The sequence below is a fragment of the Triticum dicoccoides genome, chromosome 1B (genome assembly GCF_002162155.2).
Source record: "Triticum dicoccoides isolate Atlit2015 ecotype Zavitan chromosome 1B, WEW_v2.0, whole genome shotgun sequence".
NCBI lineage: Eukaryota > Viridiplantae > Streptophyta > Magnoliopsida > Poales > Poaceae > Triticum > Triticum dicoccoides.
Window position 1 is genome coordinate 231,720,596 of NC_041381.1, and position 10,333 is coordinate 231,730,928.

The following is a 10,333-nucleotide window of genomic DNA, read 5'->3' on the forward strand; positions in this document are numbered from 1 at the left end:
CCAGGAGGACACCGACACCATCATCACAGAGGTCACCGCGGATGCCGTGGCCGAGACTGACAAGGTCGCCGCTGAGGAGGCCGCCGAGACCGCGACCGAGGACGCCGCCAAGGGGCTTGCCGGAGAGACCAGCGAGGCTGCCGCCTAGGAGGCCGGCAAGGGCGCTGCCGAGGAGGCCGGCAAGGGCACAGCCGGGGAGGCCGGCAAGGCCGCTGCCGAGGAGGAGGTGGTTGACGACAAACCCTCCTCGTCCGCTGCCGCCGGCTCAGGCAAATATCTGAAGGTGGGCGACGACTTGTTCGTCCACCTCCCAGGGACGGCAAGCACCAGGACGCCGGCCGAGGGGGAGGTGTTCGATGACAAAGTGCCCGCCGCCGCCGGGATCGAGGTCGTCGAGGAACCAAGCGCCAGTGCCGGTGGCACTCAGGAGGAGCAGCTTCTTCGGGCCATGGGCGCCAGCTTCTGGAAGCTACAGGCACTCCACCGCGCCCGCCTGGACAAGGTGAAGTCCATGGAGGCGGTGGCGAGCAAGGCGGAGGCAGACTTCGAGAAGCGCGTCGCCGAGGCGTAGGCCTGGTTCCACCAGGCCCACGAGAAGCTGAAGGCCGCCCAAGGCCAGCTGACGGAGCGCGAGCTCGAGCTTCTCCTGAAGCAAGACCACATCGAGAAAGCCCAAGAGGCGGCAAGGGAAGAGGCCTCCAAGGCCGAGGCCGCCCAGTCCCAGTGCCAGGCCGAGCTGGACTCTCAGGAGGAGGACCTCGTCGCCCAGGCGGCGCTCGCCGCCACACTCCGCGACAAGGACAAGGAGGTCGAGAAGCCTGCCGCAGCATGGACCCGGGAGCTAGAGCATAAGCAGAAGGAAGCACTCGATGCCCAAGCTCTGGCCCACGGCAACCAGGTGAAGGAGCTAGAGGTGGAGCGGGATGGCCTGAAGAACAGGACCGAGGAGCTAGCGAAGGAGAGGGGTACGGCCAACTGCGCCTTGACTGTGGGGCAGAATGACATCCTCGCCCAAACCGAGCAGCTCTCCTGCGCCAACGACTCCATCAAGGACCTGAATCTGAAGCTGGAGGGTCTTGAGAAGACACTTTTGGAGGCCAAAGCCCGGGAGGAGGCCCTGACCAAGGGCCTGGAGACAAAGAAGTAGCTGCGGAAGGACGATGCCGCCACTCATGAGGATTTTGTGAAGGGCGAGAACCTTTGGATCAGCTGCCTCGTCGATATCGCCAACAGGACCACTGAGAAGCTAGCTGACATGGGGATGCCGGACGTGAGGCACACCCCAGAGACGAACGTGAGCCCCAACACCAGGCTAACCCTATTCTTCGAGGGCATCCTTGGAGCCCTAGAACGATTCAACTCAAACTGGGAGAGCTCCCAGGCCAGCGAGGCCCGGATACTTTGCCGGGGCGCCATGACCAAGGTCCTCACCAAGATGGCATACTGGAACACCAACCTTGACTTCAACGCTGCGCTGGATAGCTTGCCGGATGATGCAGACCTCATGGTGCTCAAGGAGCGTATCGAGCCCATCATCAGCCGCGTTGGCGGAATTCAGAGGGTAGAGGGCCAACGCCGGGATTAGGCACCCCGCTTCTTGTTGCCGCTGCAGGTTCACGACCAAGACAATTCATATCTTTAGTTAGAACCGCTGCAACAATTGATGCAATATAACTCTGCGGTGTTTTAAATCGATGCATGTTATTTCCCTATTTAACCCCTCCTTGTATGTCAACCCTATGCCAGTTGGGCAGGCTTGCCGGTGCATAAACCCAAACCACAGCGCTTTGAAGGACGGATTCTTTAGCGGCCGGCAGGGTGTTGTCGAATATCGGGATCCGACAAAACTCTTAAGGTTCGAACTCTGGGGTGCACACGAAGATCTTCTCCCTACCGATCCATGCCCCAAAACCTCGCCGTGAATCTAAGCTAGCACGATGAACAACACAAGGGACACGAGGTTTATACTGGTTCGGGCCACCGTTGTGGTATAATACCCTAATCCAGTGTGTGGTGTGGTGGATTGCCTCTGGGGCTGATGATGAATAGTACAGAGGAAGAACAGCCTCGTGAGGGGTGTTTTTGAGCTGGTGCGGTGTTCTACCAGGGAAGGATTCGATGCTCTCTACTGTGGTGGCTATCTCTATTTATAGAGGCCCTGGTGCTCTTCCCAAATATAGAGCGGGAAGGGAGCCAACAACGGCCATTTTGAAGGGGGACAACTAGTACAAGCTATCCTGACTAAAGGTGGTCTTCGACTGCCAAAGGTACTGGTGATGACACCGTCTTGGGATCCAAGGTGATCTCCGTCCTGCCGCTCTGCTGGTCTTGGTCTCGTTGCACCGATCTGGAAACCTTTGCCTGATGCCTCAGTACTCCGCGCCTGCGCTTGCCCCCTTTGCACCAAAGAGGAAACAGGGACACTGCACAGTCTGGCGACCGCCTGGCGATGCCTGGTCTTGATCCTCATGGCTTGCATCACGAGCACCTCGCGAGGTACTCCTTGCCTTGATCTCTCCGCCTCCTCATGAGCCTGCCTGGTGAGGCCGCCCCTAAGGAAGCCTTGTGTCGTCCGCCCCGCGAGGCTTGGCCCCTCGCAAGGGTCTTGAACTTGGGTTGATGAAGACGGGCCATACTGGGCCACTGCTCGAGCCACGCGGTAGGCCGCAGGCAGGCAAGTCCGGGGACCCCCGTTCGCAGAATGCCAAAAGTAACGCCCGAGCCCAAGGCGCGCTTGGACTTGGCTTAGCAGCAAAGCCAAAGGGTAAGTGCGGAGCACCGCGGGCCCCAACAGCCTGCGGTCTTGGTCGCCGCGTGGCAGTTGATTGGACGTGGGTGTCTCCGCTTCCCCATGCTGCCTCGGCAACTGCCCGACTAACAAAAGGCTGGCCTGGGTTAAGCTTACCTTCATTGCTCTCATTCACCTTGCTCCAGATCCCCTTCCTTGCCCTTGCTCTCTGTCGGCGTTCTAGGAACGGGGGTACCCAGACTTGCCTACCTGCGGCCTGCGGCGTGGCCCAGGGAGTGGCCCAGTACGGCCCATCTTCATCGACACACGCTCAAGACCCTCACGAGGGGCCAAGTCTCGCGGGGCGGACGACAGGAAGCTTCCTCAGGCACAGCCTCATCAGGCTGGATCGCGAGGAGGCGGAGAGATCAAGGCAGGTTACCTCACGAGGTGCCCGTGACGCAAGCCATGACGACCGAGGCCAGGCGGTCGCCAGGCGGGCGCCGGCTTGCAGAGAGTCATTGTTTCCAATTTGGTGCAAAGGGGGCAAGCGCAGGCAAGAGTATCAAGCAAAGGCAACCATTTCGGTGCAACAAGACCAAGACCAGCAGGACAGCGGGATGGAGGTCATCGTGGAGCCCAAGCCGGCGTCACCGTCGGAGTCTTTGGCACGCGAGGACCGACTTTAGTCAGGATAAGTGTACTAGATGTTCCCCTTCAAAATGGCCAATTGTTGGCTCCCTTCCCGCTAAATATTTGGGAAGAGGAACAAGGCCTTCCTCTATAAATAGGACTAGCCACCCCCATGGTAGAGGCATCTAGAGATCTGGACATCGAGATTTTGGGCAGGCTAGAGAGAGAGAGAGGCGACTGAACTCACCTAAGTAGTTCACCGCGCCAGCCCAAGAACAGCCCCTCGCGAGGCTGCTCTTCCCTTGTATTGTTCATCATCAGCCCCTGACGCAATCCAGCACACCACAAACTAGACGTAGGGTATTACACCACAATGATGGCCCGAACTAGTATAAACCTTGTGTCCCTTGTGTTGTTCTTCGTGTAGTTTAGATCCTTGCGAGGCGACGAGACGTAGGTAGGCAAGAGGTGTGATCTCCGCGTGCACCCCAGAGTTCGAACCTTGACGGTCTGACGGAACACGAAATCCAACATTTGGCGCGCCAAGTAGGGGTGCACCGGAATCCGCCTTCCGTCGCCCCGTGTTTTGCCGCCCGTCGCGTCCATGTCAGATGCTCGCCGAGCCCGCGCCAAGCGCCAGGCCACTCTCGCCACTCGGGTCGCCCAGACGGCCCCTGTTGGCGGACGCCCCCACTGTTCCCTGTCGCCTGCCGTCAACTCCGCCATCGGCCCGGCGGGGAACGAGCATCAGGTGTCGTCCTTGCATCCTTTGGTGCGGTGAGAAGGCCGCACCGCCACCCCTTCGCTGACTCCAGCAGGTTCCTCGTCCCATGCCCGTCGCGCTCCTGCGGACGCACACGCCACGCTTCTCCTGGCGCGGGAGCTCCTGCACTACCGTCCCGTCGACGACCTCTACGACGAGTGGCTCGCCCGCATCACCGAGCTCGTCAGCGCCGCTGGGGCTCCCCTGCGCTATCCCTCTTGCTGCACCACGCCCCTTCCTGCGCGGGCGATGAAGCTCCAGGGGCACCTCAGCCGCCTCCCCCTCAAGAAGGCGCCTTGGCGCCAAGGCGCGCAGCCCCTGGACGGAACCCACTCCGTCCGGCGCCAGCATGGCAAGAGAAGAGCTACCAAGAGGTCCCTCGTCCCCAAGAAGCTGCCCGTGTGCTCCCCGCACCGGCCCGGCACGAACGCGCTCCTGCTCCAGCGCACCAAGACCCCGCGCTGCTCCTGGCGGCAGCGCACAGAGACTTCCAAGATCAAGCTCTCCATCACCAAAGGCCTCACGCGGCCACTGTAGGCTGCCGTGCCTTCACCACCGAGCTGTGCAGCGTGGCCTGGCCGGGCAAGTTCAAGCCAGATCTGCCCCCGCGCTACGATGGCACGGCTAACCCTGCGGAGTTCCTCCAGCTCTATGAGCTGGGCATTGAAGCCGCCAATAGGGACGAGAAGGTCATGGCGAACTGGTTCCCCATGGCGCTCAAGGATGGTGCCCGCAGCTGGCTCCTGAACCTGGCTCCAGGCACGATCTCCTCCTGGGACGAGATGCGCACCCGATTCATCGCCAACTTCCAAGGCACCCGCAACCGGCCCACGGCCATGAGCTTCTTGCGCCGCATCAAGCAGCGGCCGGGAGAGACCCTACAGAAGTTCATCCAGCGTTTCAACAACGCTCGCCCTAAGATCCCCAGGGTGTCCGAGGAGGCCATCATCTCAGCCTTCTCCGATGGCGTGCGTGACGTCAAGATGAAGGAGGAGCTTGCGATCCATGAAGACTTATGCACTTCCCTGGAGCTTTTCAATTTGGCAACCAAGTGTGCCAGGGCTGAGGAAGGACGCCTTTCCCTCCTGGAGCTGCCAGCTGCCGACCCAAAAGAGAATAAGCCCAAGGTCAAGGACGTGAAGCGCAAGAGGGCTGCCGTGCTTCCAGCAGAGTCGGACACCAAGCGAGGCAGGGATCAGCCTGAGTCATCCAAGGGCAGCCGGTACTGCGTGTACCACGACCTCCACACCCACAACACCAACGAATGCCAAGAGCTCAGGGTCGTGCAGGACGTGCGTACCGACCGATGCCCCGAGCATAGCGACCGGGGCTATGGACGACGAGGAGGACGAGGTGGAGGACGATGGGAAGACCGTGGCCCTCGCCAAGCGTGCGTGACTGACCTCGCGAGGACCGCTGGCAGGACCAGCCTCGCAAGGGAGGTTGGAGGGACCAGCCTCGCGAGGGAGCATGGAGGGATCAGCCTCGCGAGGATCGCCCATAAGGCTACGCGGGCCTCCCTCCTCTGCCACCACAGCCGAGGAGGAATGAAGACCATCATCAGGACGAGGGGGCTGGAGGCTTCCAGGAGCCGCGTGCAATCGCTTGCATCTTGGGCGGCGCTCAGGCCCCGGCCTCTCAGCGCATCTTCAAGCAGTTTGCTCGCGAAGTGAATGCAATCCTCCCCAAGCTCGAGGCCACACGCCCTCTCAGGTGGTCAGCATGCACCATCACGTTCAGCTCAGCAGATCAGCTCAAGTGTGCGGCAACAGCCGGAGTCCTCCCGATGCTTTGTTCCCCAATCATCAGCAATGTGCAAGTCACTAGGACCCTCATCGATGGCGGAGCAGGGCTCAACGTCCTATCCGTCGAGACATTCAACAATCTCCAAGTGCCACACAATCAGCCTCAGCCAACCAAGCCTTTCTCAGGAGTGACTGATGGCTCCACGGTTCCGATAGTGCAGGTCCGCCTTCCTGTTACCTTCGGGAGGCGCGACAAGTACCGCACTAAGCTCATTGACTTCGACGTCGTGCACATTCACCTGCTGTACAATGCCATCCTCGGGTACCCAGCCCTGGTCAAGTTCATGGCCGTGACTCATCATGGCTACAATGTCCTCAAGATGCTAGGAAGCGGTGGAGTCATCACGGTGCCCTGTGAAGAGAGATACGTTGTGTGTTCTCTCGAACGTGCCTTTCAAGCCGCGTCAACTGAAGACCCAGATCACATGAGTGGAAGGCTTCCCAAGGCTGCCCCTAAGAAGAAGAAGACATCGCCTGGTCTGACCCCTCGGGAGGCAGGCCCCTCAGGGTCCACGCCTGTTCAGGGGGCGCCTCCTTCCGTCGCATAGGAAGGCGCGCCCGGCTCCCTCCTCGAGCAAGGCTCGGGGGCTCTCTCCTGGAGGGCCATCGACTTTGCTAAGATCACGAGGGAGGCGCTCGGGCACCACTTGGAGGCGTGTTTCAAGGCACGTTTCCCTCAGGAAGGAGCAAGGCAAGGAGGGCCAAATCCTCAGGAGTTCGTCAGCGAGATCATTCAGGAGCTGCAGGAGTCATGAGTCATGAGTGGCAGCCGCCGCTTACCCGCCGTAGCTCCCCATCCAGGCGAGGATGGTGGGCTGCGCGTCTGCATAGACATACCAGGACTCAACCGAGCTGCCTCTCAGGAGCGCCTCTGGCCCTCACACGTGGGATGCTGCGAAGGTCCACCCCGCAGCTATGTTCGCATGCCTTACGGCCTGCCGAACGCGGCTGCTGTGCGTTAGCGCCTCATGAGGAGCATCCTGGAGGCTCAAGCAGCCAGGCAAGTCCTGGCAAAAATGGAGATAGTTCGCGAGGAGCCACCAGCGCCTCCGGAGCCTCCCGAGGCTCCTGGGCCTGGGGGCTCGTAAAGATCGGCTTCCGCAGCGCACGCCGTTCGCTACTTCAGCATCCCTTCATCTTCAACATCATCAGGTGACATCCTTCGAGTTTCATTTTCAGCTGGGAGCGCCCCCAGGCCTGCATCATTCCCAGGCCACGTGGGTTCGTCCCTGCGGCATGTATCCCTTTGGTTCATGTTTTTAGCTTACTTTGTTGGGGGCGCCCCTCGGGCTGCATTATCCCCAAGCCACTCAGGCCAGACACAGTGGAATGTATCCCTCTCGCATTTATTCGGGTCGTGTGTTTGACCCATCATTACTTGATGCCTGTCCACGGCACCCTTCTTCCTTCATGTCGGCCGCTTGCATGTTAAAGGGGGGGGGGGGTACCTGAGCATCACGACTCATGGGCTCTTACTGGCTCTCCAGCCCTCACCTCCTGGCCTTGTCCACGGCATCGCGACCTGGCATACCAGCGACGGCTGAGCTCGCTCGAGGGCCGGGACCTGAGGACGTAGAGCCTCGGCATCTAACCAAATTTGCAGGGACACATTACAAGTAAAGGCCCAGAGCCAGGCGCAACCCGCCTTGAGGTAGGGCCCCGTGAGTCCCACGCCGGCTCACGGGTGCCCATATACACCTCGTCAGGCCCTACCGTGCCAGCCACGTGTCAGGGCGGGGCTGTATACGCCATGGGGGCTCTTCCTGGAGGGGAGCCCCCTCCCACGCACTAGTGGAAGCACCATGCTCCGTGCTGGCTAACGACAGTGCCGAGGAGTGGCTATGCCCGTACATCTATGGAAGCGCTATGCTCCGCGCTAGTGATAAACAAGTGAGGGTGGCCCCCAGCCGCATCAACCTGAGGGAGCCCAGAGCTCAGTGTCCGGCCCCATCGTAGCGCCTCCCCTCGGGAGTGCCGCGCGAGGGGGCTGGGCACGGGGGCTACGCCTGGGTCACGCCCAGGCACATGCCACCCAGCCAGGCCCCTCGGGCCTGGTTCATCGCGCGTCTCTCCCCGAGCGGAGCCAAGGTACGAAGGCCATTTGAACGTCAAGGGGGACTCCTTAGCATCGCGACTCAGGAGCCTAACTGGTCACGTAGCCCCTCACCCCTTAGTTCCGAAAGGCTAACGGCGGTTGAGGTATGCGCGGGGCCAGGCTCTGCCGACGTAGAACGGTGGATTTACTCATACATCTCCCTCCCTACTTGCTACTCGCGCGTCAAGGGGGACTCCTGAGCATCGTGACTCAGGAGCCTAACTGGTCACATAGCCCCTCATTCCTTGGCCCCGTCCTGGTTTCCGGTCGGGGCTAACGGCGGCTGAGGTATGCGCGGGGCCGGGCTCTGCCGACGTAGAACACAAGAAAGTAGGAAGGAAAAGCGCAAATCTCAAGGCATTCAAAAGAAAATATTACAGTCCATAGAGTGCTTTCACAACACCAAACACAAGTTTAAACGCCTCCACGAGGCATGATGCATGTTGCAGGAGCTAAAAACAGGACATGAGCCGCAAAGGGGTCACTTTCTAGCAGTACCATCGCTAGTGACGGAGCTGCGCTGGGCGACTTCGCCTCGTGGAGCCTCAGGATCGGCAGCACCTCGCCTTAGCTTGGTGCTGAAAGCACGGAACTTCGCCAGTAGAGCCTCTGCTCGACCCTTCACGGCCTCAGCAGCGACAGCGGCAAGTTTGCCGCTCACAGGCTCCAGCAGGTTGTCAAGGTTGACGTCAGGGTCGCGAAGGTAGATGTGGGTGAAGACGCGTGTCAGCGCTGCAGAGGAAAGGACACGCGCCTCAGCCTCAGCCGTGGGGCCAAGGCCGAGGGCGACATCTTCAAGGGTGCGGACCAGGAAGGGAAGCAACTTAGCGGGGCTGTCCTCGGCGCCGGCCAGCGGGCTCTGCAGGACGCTATCATAAAGCGTCTTCAGCAAGGTGCGAGCCTTCTCCTCCAGCTTCGCGAAGGCCATGTGGTCCTCGGCCAGGACCCGCGCCTTGCAGTCCAGCTCGACCTTCTTCGCCTCCAATGCCTGCTCCAGCGTGTCTAAGCCGCCATTGCGTTCATCAAGCTTGGCATCCCGGTCCTTGGTGGCAGTCTCGCGAGCCCTCATCTCCTCCTCCCTCTCCTGGCGGTCACAGACCTCCTTGGCGAGCTGGTCGCGCAAGCCTTGCAGCTCGCTCTCCAGCGCCTTGCAGTGACCTCAGACATCCGCAACCTCACTCAAGGCAGTGTCGCGAGCGGCCTTGGACTGAAGGGTGGCCTGCTTCTCCTCGTCGCAAGCCGTCGCATCCTGAACTAGCGCTGCTCGAACTAAAGCATCAGAGCGGACCCAGCCAGAGGCCAGCTCTAGGCGCCCGGCCACCAAGCGAGGGTCGGCGCCCCGAAGATCTTCTCGCAGCCGGTCCAGCTCAGCAGTAGCACGATCTAAGACAGTAGAAGGAGTCGGAGAAATGGCAGTTGGCAGAGTAGGAGGAGAAGATGGTAACGTGATCACAACGCCATGAGTTGGTAACTTCTGCGCCCCGATGACTGCGGCAGTGGCGTCAGGCGAGGATGCCTCGGGAGTCGCTTGGGCCATGGGGGCTGGGCTCGCCCCGGCATGCCCTGCTTGGCCTTGCGAGGATGGCCGAGCAGGGGAGGCCCGGGCCTTGCCGCCCCCTTCTCCCGCGGATGGAAGTGCTGCCACGGACGAAGCCTCAGGGGCCCCCTTCAGCTTTTTCACCGCAGGCACGAGACTAGCCAAGGATTATGGACGTCAAGCCTCAACAACAAAACAAGAAGCAAAGCGAGAATCAAGCACTTACTGGTCATCTCCCGCGGGCTCAAGCAACCTCCGGCCAAACTTGAAGCCCGAGAGCCGGCTACTGGGATCAGCCTCAGGAGACTCGGGAGTAGGAGGTGCGCCTGTAGATCGCCTCGGAGCTGGAGCAGGCCTGCGGGGAACCAGCCCTGTCTTGTCCTTCTTCGGGATCAGGGGTGAGCTCTCGCCGCCTTGCTCGTCGCCATCCTCGTCGTCGTCCGGCATGAGGCGAAGGGCGTGGGACCTGCGCTGAGGGAGGGGCGCTCTCGATTCCCCGTCGGTCGCCTCGAAATCGGGCTCCTCTTCCTGCTCCTCTTCCTTCGCCTCTCTATTGGAGTCGCCGGAGGATACGTTCACCGTCGCCAGGACCTCCATGTCCTCAAGAACCTCCGCGGGCACATGCCCGTCCCCATTGAAAGAGGGCATGGAGTTCACCACCTGCTCCCAATCATCCCGAAGAAACAGGGGTACAGGAGCACCCTCCAATCTCACCATGTCTCCCCCAACCAAGGATTGTAGGACCGCGGCCAGATCTTCGTCGGCCAGGACT